A 9,798-nucleotide genomic window follows, 5' to 3' on the forward strand; every position below is an offset into this window, starting at 1 on the left:
TTGCTTTTGTACAGAACATGATTTTATAGATGACGAAATACAAGAAATTTTATTAATCTCTGCTCACACACTGAGCAGTGATACAACTTATACCAGTACTTTAGAACTTCTAAGATAGACACTATGAGAAGAAAACATGTAGTACTAGATAGTACAGACTAAATACTGCAGAACGTTTATAAAAAAAACAGACTAAAATGAAATCTAGCTGCTTTTTTTGTCCCCTCCAAAATGCCCTCCAGTGATGTTTGAACTTTTAGCAGGCGTATAATAAAGTTGGATCATTTTGTTAAAAATAATTTTGCCTTTCATAAAAGTTGATCTCATTATAAATTAAGCCTTGCTAGTTAATTTTATTTTGTGTGTTTCTTATTTCTTTCCCAACCTAATCACATTCTTTCCACGCAAAATGAAGAAAAAAAGCTTTGTTAAGATTGAAATAATTTAAAGTAAATAGCCATGAAAGCTTTTACTTACAATAAAACACAGGATAAAAATGTTCTGATTTTTTTTTGTTTTGTAAAGCAGCAGTATCTCCTTACTCACACCTACTTGAGAGTATTTCATAAAGATTTGTACGAGATGATTTCTTAAATTGTTAACTAGTTAAAATGCAGATAAACAAATTATTGTTTGTACAGTTTATTTCTACAAATTAAAGAATATCTTTCCCATGTGTTAAAATGTGGATACATACCTCATTTGAGTGCATAAAAGCCCTACTTTTTAAAGTAAAATGCTTTAAATTAATATGAGCAAAGTCTAAAATTGCCTATAAAAATAAATTCATTAGATATTTCAAAATATTTAGAAGTGCCAAAAAAGCTTTCCAGAAATCAGCGATTGCACTACAAACATGCCACAAAGGGGAACTGTTAACAAGTGTTACTTTGCCAGTGGTAGGAAGATTGCCAACACTTAATTGGCTTTAAAGTTTTGTTCTATCAATGGTGTATTGTATCTTAAAAGCATTAATACCAACCTTACGATTTAGGCATGAAATGGGACCTCAAAATATCTGACTGACTACGGAAGGAACTATTTTCTAAAGGCAAGCTAACTGGTCTCCTTGTTACTCTACTATTAGAAAACAGTTCATTTTTTAACACAGCAAAAAGGGTATCATAAAAATAAATCATATGTGAGAATGACAAATAGTAAATATATAACCAGTATGTATCTGTTTTCATCAGTAGATTGATCTTACAGTGCTTTATCAAAGAGTATGGATGCCATTTCAGAAACTGATCTGTTGGCTGCCAGATCAATCTAAGTCAGCCTTGCTCCGCAAACCCAAGTGGATCCCAGAGGCTCTTCTCTCTTGAGATCATTGAGCCTCCTAGTGTTACACAATCCATCAGTGACAGCAAAGGGGTACTGAAGAAGAAATAAAACTTTCTTGATTGTCCTTATTGTATAATCATACCATGCTAATTGCCACTATTTCCACGTTCAGTAAGCCACATTATCTTGCTATTATTAATACATAGTTGCTATTATCACCTTGCTGTGTAGACTGATATGGGCTCATTTCTGCAGAATCCTAAGAAATGCAGAGGAAAAGATACGATGCCTTGATACTGCACAGTACAGTACCCTGCTGTCATCTGAGCATCTTAGATCATCAAAAACTTCTGTGTGTTTATTCACATCACACCCAAAGGATGCTAAATCAAAATCGTTGTGTTTTAGTGACTGACATGTATTTCTTCCCCTGAAAGAAATGTGTGTAGGCCTTAGGTGTCCTCCATGGTACTTGTGACATTGTACCATGGAAGTTAAAATATGAGAACTGGCAGAGCACTTACAATACAGAAAGCAGATGCTATTTATACACTGATAATGTACTTGTTGGTACATCATGCCCACTAAGGTGTGGGATGTGTAAAGAGATATAAGTAAAAAGAAACCAATGTAAAGAAGGCTACTTTGTATGTTCTTTGTGTTGAAAATATGGGCATCTCAATTTGTTTATAGATCTAATATTAAAAGGCAAAATACACATAAGGACTTTTAAAAATAGGACATTTATAGTATATTTTTGGTAATGTATATTTTCTTGCATTTAAGGATGTTTTTACCTTAATGAGAAACTCTTAAAAGCAAAGGGAATTGTCAAATAATACTAAAGGTTTCTGGATCAGCTTTCAGAGCCTGCCCCTGACATAACTGCATTCATGTGAGATAATTACTGTAATCTCAAATATATAAGTTTCCATCACTTTGGGGAGATTTCCTTTTTTAGGACATCGACTTTTCCAATTATCGAGACTGGTAACTATGCACTATATTTACTTAATTTACTTAATTTAGTTATATATTCTGGAGCAGTATGTAATCCAGTAATTAACCATGAACTGAATGTGCAGTATGCTGAATATTGCGCGCGCACACACACACAGAGGGAAGCACATTCCAGACTTCTGCAAACATTGCCCTGGGGAAACACTGACACTTTTTTTGTATGAAGAATTCTTGTCTACTTTGTCAGGAGCATTTCTCCTGTTGTCTGGAATTGAGTTGCAGCTCATTTGGATGTCAGCTGAATGCAGAGTGCACAGGTTAATATAAGTACATACGTACCTGCACTATTTAATACCACGGTCAGTTAAACACTGTAGGCAATTTGTTTTCATTTTTATGCTTTAACTGTTAATCTTTGTGTACAGTAGCTTATTTTTACACGCTTATTTCACATGACAAAGAAATGCAATGAAGAGGATGACTTTGGTTCAGATTCAAGATGAACAGTTAAGGAAAAAAAATCCAAAATAAATATTGCTACATGTGATAAATAGTATCGATCATGCTTACTTGATTTTGACTACTGGATGCAGTGCATCATATACAGTACCCATTGGTTTATTGCCCTCCAACTGTTAGTCAATGTCTTTCTGTCATTTATGGGATACTGACATTGGAAAAGAAAATAAACATGGTAGGGCAACATGGAAAAGTGATGTAGAAAAGCAACACAGTTGGTGTGTTGATGATCTTAAATTTAAGGGTCCCAATCAAAGAAGTCTGCATGTAAAACAAAAAGTATGAAAAACATAGAAAAAACAAAAATTTTGTCCAACCAGCAAATGTATATACCAGTATTTAAACAGATTTGCATTACTCTGATAAAATCCTCAACTAACCTCATCATGATATAAAAATAAAAAGGAATATTAGCAATTACTTATTCCTTGGGCCTTCCTACACAAAAGTGCAGAGCACAGTACTTGAGAAACAGTTTCTTTGTGTGGTAAGTTCCTGAGCAAAACCGTGGTTTAACCTGGCAGGCAGCTCAGCACCATGCAGCTGTTCACTCACTCTCCCTGCCCAGTGGGATGAGAGAAAGATCTGGAAGCAAAATAGACCACGTGAATTGAGATATAAGCTATTTACTAAGAATAGAAGAGAAAAAGGGATCAGAAAAAGCAATTACAACCATACACAATGCAATTACATATCTGCAATGCAATTACTCAGCTAACAACACAACTGCCCACTGACTGACGTACGAATAGCAACACAACATCTCACCACCTGCTAACACCCAACTAATCCTCAAGCAGCCAATGGTCCCTGGCCAGCTCTCCACAAAGCAGGACGACATGTACCTAATGAAGCTTAACAAGATCAAGTGCAAGGTGTTGCTCTTCCGTCAATGCAATATGAATGCTTCCCAGATATATGTTCAGTCTGGGAGAAGAACTCATTGAGAAGAGCTCTGCGGAGGAGGATTTGGGGGTCCTAGTGGATGAAAAGCTGGACATGGGCCAGCAGTGTGCGCTTGCAGCCTGGAAAGCCAACTATATCCTGGGCTGCATCAGAAGATGGGTGGCCAGCAAGGTGAAAAAGGGGATTGTCCCCCTCTACTCTACTCTGCGCTTCTGAGTCCCCACCTGCAGTACCATTTCCTGGGGCCTCTGGCACAAGAAAGATGTGGAGCTGTTGGAGCAGGTCCAAAAAAATTAAAAGATTATTTACAACATATCTGCTAACTGATGTATCAGAAGGTCATACTTTGTGAAACCCTTCATATTGATCAGCTGCTTTCTCACATAACAGTATGCAGATGTTTGTAGCCAGCACATATTCTTCTGTGTGAATTTCTGCCCACAGCATGTGTTATAAATTTTTAGGTATTTGGACAACTCCTCACAAGAGTGAATTGCCATTCTATCAGAGGCCACAAATTATGATTTAGAATTTACACATAGTACTAAGCTTGATTATCTACTGCTTGGTTACTAGCACATAGTAACTACATAAAAAAAGGAAAAGAAATTGTACAGCTAATGTAAGAGTTATTGGCCAATTCACTTAAGGCTCACAGCATGCTTCATCTGTACTGTGATATGAATTCCAGTAGAGCAGAGTCACAAGAGTGTTGGTCACCAAAACAATAGGAACATTATGTAAAAGTCCAAATCATAGTGTGAGTGCTCTACCCACCACTCCCCTCCAAAACAAAACAAAAAAAAAAGAGAAAAAAAGGGAGAAGTGCTTTGCTTTCCTAAATAAGAAAAGTCAACCCTTTTGTTAATATACTCACTAAAGAAGTAATTTCATTTTTGTTGTCTGAGCTGGGAGATAAAATATGAATATATATTACAAAGAGATGTTGAGTAACCAGAAGCAACCAATGCACCTAAGAGTTTTCTGTTAATACATACAGTACTAAGCTAAAACTTGGCTATGATATTAATCCTAATGCCAATAGTAACAAACAATATTACTAATAATACTATTAATAATTAATATCACTGATTACAAATGAATCTATTCTGAACTCCTGGAGTATAACTAAATATAAATGAAATGCAAATCTGGTCTGCTGTGCCTGCCTTTTGATATCTGGTTGAATATAGGAAAAGATGCACAAGAAAAACCACATGACCAGTTTCCAAAATCCAGAGTTGTTGATTTAGGGGAAACTGGAATTTTCTGAGTTTTCCTCAGTATTAGTGCTTCTGTAAAATGGACATGATATGCCTGCTTATATACACAAACTGAAGCTTTGATTGCAAAATAAGATGGACAAAAATATTTTCCATAATGGATTTGTTTGAAAGAAAAACACTTTTTGAATGGTCTGTTTTTTTCCCCCCCAGTAACACATTATCTTCACTGAGCATGAAATCAAGCAGTGGTTTGTTATTATTAAAAATGAACATAGCTGTATCATTATCACTAGAGGATATATAATCCTATTATCATTTTACTCGATAAACAGTGACAATGTTGTGTTTGTAACAGCCTCCAGAGATATAATAAATCTAGCCAGGGAATGTCAGCCTGGTCCAAGACAGATTAAATTTAGAGAACTGGAACATAGTTCCCAGTAAACAAACACTTTGAGGTCAGGAGGTCATACTCACTCAGCTGTACTTCATAAGCCCTATTGGAAATAACTTTCATACCATCACTGAGTATGTTTCATGCTACCTAATAATACCGAGGGCCAAGCAGAGATAGAAATGATTTCTTGGTTAAATATTGAGTGTAAAATGATCAAGAAACAATATGTAAGTGGCAAATCAATATGATGTTAGACATTCAGAGAGTGCAGTTCATGAGATCTCTTCTGTGGGGAAAAAAAACTAATCCCACTCTAAAGCTCGTGGAAATTCCCATTGCCAAATGAGCTGGATTTGGCTCTGCATGACTGTGAATAATATAGCACCAACTAAGGTTAACTATACTTGAATGCAGAAGAGTATTAGGAACATACAGCCAAGGAACTCTCTCATGGCAGTTGACTAACTGCTTCAGAGTGGGGGCTACAAGTCAGCAAAGGTCTGGGAAGGAGAGAGAGAACTGCATACTGAATTTGCTTTTGGCATTTCTTCTGAGAGAAAAATTCCTGATTTTGACAGTCCTAAAATAAATACATATCAATGTGCTGCTTACTATGGATAAAGCTTCCAAAAATTTCTAAGATCACTTGGTGCTTTTTGGAGGGACTTGCACACCTTGATGGCCTTGCTTCAGGAAGTGGTGTCCTTCTGAGAGGCCATGTGCCATCAGCAGATGCTACTGACAAGCACAGGCAGGGCTGAGTGGTGGATTTCAACTGACACTTTAATGAAGCCTCAAAGAGTCCCCATTAGCACAAACATTGTGTATTCAGGACACGTGGATATACAGACTGAATGCTGTGATAGTATGAAATACATTTTAAAAACAGATTCTAACTAAGTGTTTTGTATACAAAACACTATCTACAGGCCAGAAAATTCTTGCCATATAATAAACCAAAGCCATATGTCATGGCTGTGACATTAGCGTATGTATGTTTAAAAGACAAATAGTTGTTATCCATGTTAATAATGTAAAGTACATTTTGACTGAAAGAGCCAGTTCTAAAACACAAGAAGCAGCAACTGCACTCTGGTCAAAACTGCTAACTTTGCTACCTTACAATATAAAGTACTTTTTAGTGAAAAAGAAGGTCATTTGCTAAATACGTGCCTTCTTGTAGAGCATTGCAGAAATGTAAAACACTGCATTATTGTTTTTATAGTCCTTATACAAGGAAGATCATTGCAAAATAAGATAGAAAAATTTTTCAAAAATGGTGTATGGTAAAATAGTCTGCATTTCTAAGTGAAATTGTACTTGATGAAATAAAAATCAGAAAAACTGGATTACTTTCTATATACAAATCTGCATAGAAAAATCCAGTATATTCTGGTCTGTACAATGTTAACAGGCAGGACAGTCAGGAGGATGAACTAAATACCAATTATAATTTCTGTGCTGCATTTCCTAGTATTTGATTTGCACAAAATGTATGTTAAAAGTTACTGTTTTTGCACAGAATGTGAGAATTCCTTACATCTGAATTAAGAACTCCAGCAACAGGAGGATTCCAGATCTGTTGGATGTTTTCTGTACAGACAGGAATACTGCAGGTTTAGACCATTCTCGAAAGTAAATGTGGGGCTACAGAGAAAAGCAGGGCTGCCTTTCTTAAGTCCCAGGTCAGGCACAGTATAACTCAGATATCCTTATATCCTTTGAGAAAAATACATACTATTAGAAGAAAACAGGAGAGCTGTCAGGCTCCGTACAGATAGAACCTGTGCAGACACTCCTGCATGGTGTCAGTGACGGCAGTCAGCCCAGAGGGGACCTGGAAGAGGATACAAACAGCATGCTTGTATGGCTAAGGGAAGTGTCCTTCTGTTCTCCATCCTCAGGGCTGAGGGCTTTGCCCTGAGGGGTAAGAGCTTAGAAATCTCCTTGCTTGTTTGTTTCCTGCCACAGGCAGTTTTCCTGCCTCTGAAAACAAAATCTTGGTCATTTGGGAGCTTCCTATTACTTTAGGATGGCAAAGATAAAAGGCTGGAAGAAACAGTAAATCTACCAAAGCATACAAAGCAAAAGTATTTACCTGTTTTATATCTGTTAAGATTTAAGTGACACCTACTCAGTGGTCATGTACATGCAGCTCTGCATGTGCTCATAAGAGGTATGCTAAAGGCAAAAAAAAAAATCCCAAAAAACCCAAACCCAACTTGCTAACATCATAAATAAGAAATGAAACACTCCCCCAGACCTGGGTCTCCAGTGCACGTATAGTAATTACACACCAGAGAGTAAAGCCTCAGTGTGTGCAAGCATTTAATTTGTTATTTGCATTTATTAAAAACATTCCTTTTCGCTTTAACAATACAGTAACCCAATAGTGAAATAGCAGCAATTCAAATGCAGTCATTTACAGACATGCGGTTTCTTGTGCCCATTGTACAGTGCAACGCTGCCAAGTCTCACACCTCAGGAGTAAGCTCCTGCTCTCTCCTCTCTCTGTCACACACGTACATGCACACACATGCAAAATTTACATGTCTGCTCTCACCTACACTCTTTTGGGAAAAGCCACAAATTTCATCAATCTCACTCATACAGATCTAAAAATCTTGGCAGCTTTTGAATAGCTTTTTTTCACCACCTGCAATTAAGTGTTGGAAAAGAAATCCAAAATATACACAGAGAAACTTTCTCCTTAATAGGAAATGTTAGCAACAGTGTGATTGCTAATATGTTCCAAAGTTTTACCATACCATCTTACTGGAAGGCAAAGTCCGTATGCTGTGTGATTAGATTTCCTTAAACGCTGGGCAATTCAGTGTTGTCAGCTGAAATGTAAAACATTATTTATAACTGTTTAACTGTTTTAAGAGTATAGTTAATAGTTTTCTGTAACATGATCTTAAAGAAGTTGATTAAGTGTGCTTTACAACGTGACCAGGAAGAGCTTCCGATTAGTGACATTGATCTATATATTTTACATCTCACATGGCCCATACTCTTAAAAGTTGGGAGTGTTTAAATAGGAGTTGAAGCAAAATGAAATCAAATTATTAGAACTTAAGTGTTTCCTTACCACACTTCATCAATATCAACATGTCATGCCAATAGATTGAATATCCACAACATAAAGTACCTTTCTCTGGTCATAAAAACTAGAAATACACAATTTTTCTGTCACTCATTCAAAGCAAAGATGGCTCTCAGGGGAATAATACAGATCTGGATCTAAAATTCATCATGGCTTTGATTCAGGCCATAATACCAATGGTAAACAGAAATACACTGGGCTCTTAACCTTAATACAATTTCAAATGTAGCCAAGGTTAAACACATGTGACAGCAACACATTTCTAATTTCAAAGTAGTAAATTGTTAATGGAGCTCACAAGTTCTAAAAGACAGTGTCATTATGAAAATAGTAAATGATTTCTAAACTTGTATTACTGTTTTCTAAGAGCCTGTAACATGCCCCATGCTTCCCATGACAATCCTGGTTAGTTTCTGCTTAGAGTTTTTATTCCTCATTGTACAATCAATGAATATACAGATGATATAGTATATCCAGGAGTTTGGCTGAGGCAATTATTATACTAGAGTAGGAAGAAAGGACACTTACCCTCTCCTGGGTTCACATGATAGACTCTGATGGAGCAGATCTCCAGAAGAGATCCTTCCCCACTGGCAGTCAGCTCTTAAATGGGTCTAGGAGAGGTGCAGCCAGGCTCCACCCCTTCCTGCAGCACAGGTGAATCACCTTCACCTGTTCTCCCGTGGCTGACTTATTGCTCACCTCAGGTGATTAATCAGAGGTTCAGGCTGTGATTCAGCCGCCCCATACACTTGTTCATCTTATGCCTGAAGAGGGACTTGTGCAGGTCTCATACTTAGTATGTATAACTACAAAGCAGAGGGATTTTCACATCTTGGTCTACATTTCCAAATCCTTCAGAATTTAGTATTGCTCAAATCCAGTTACTGCATTCACACATATTTTTACCTTACTTAGGTGCGCAGTGAAAGTAGAGGCAAGGGACAAAATGGAAACACAAAGGATTCTGACCTGGTATTGAGAAACTTTTTTTACAATTAGTGTTGTCAAGCACCAGAGCAGATCCTTTAAGTAATGGTGGAATCTCAATCCTTGGAGATATTCAGAACGTAGGTAGGCTAGGCCCTAAGTGCTCTCATTAGAGCTGCTCTGGAGGCCTCTTCCAAACTCTGTGGTTCTGATTCCGTGATACAGGAATTGTGTAAGGAGAATTGTGTCAGAAAGATGCTTGATTTCTTCCTTAAAAAATTAAACAAAAAATTAAACATTGGCTAAGCAACGATTCTACATGCTTAAGAGTAAAATTCTGGAATACGTGTCAAATCTATTATAAAATACCACTTGAACAAAAACACCTTGCTGCGTTCTTGAAGCCAGTGTGGTTGGAAAGGTGGAAGTCAGAGTAAAGACAGGATTACTGCCACCAAACCCATAACAAG

At 36.9% G+C, this 9,798-nt stretch overlaps 1 long non-coding RNA gene across 1 annotated transcript; it reads right to left on the reverse strand.

The window, feature by feature from the left end:
- Positions 1–9: 9 nt before the first annotated feature.
- LOC104911514 lies at positions 10–9,356 on the reverse strand. Its single transcript, XR_793957.2, has 3 exons — positions 8,927–9,356; positions 8,061–8,135; positions 10–3,348 (listed from the first exon to the last, which is right to left on the reverse strand). It is a non-coding gene; the product is annotated as an uncharacterized LOC104911514 (long non-coding RNA).
- Between the last annotated feature and the right edge of the window lie 442 nt (positions 9,357–9,798).

This window comes from Meleagris gallopavo, chromosome 6 (genome assembly GCF_000146605.3).
Source record: "Meleagris gallopavo isolate NT-WF06-2002-E0010 breed Aviagen turkey brand Nicholas breeding stock chromosome 6, Turkey_5.1, whole genome shotgun sequence".
In the NCBI taxonomy this organism is placed as follows: domain Eukaryota; kingdom Metazoa; phylum Chordata; class Aves; order Galliformes; family Phasianidae; genus Meleagris; species Meleagris gallopavo.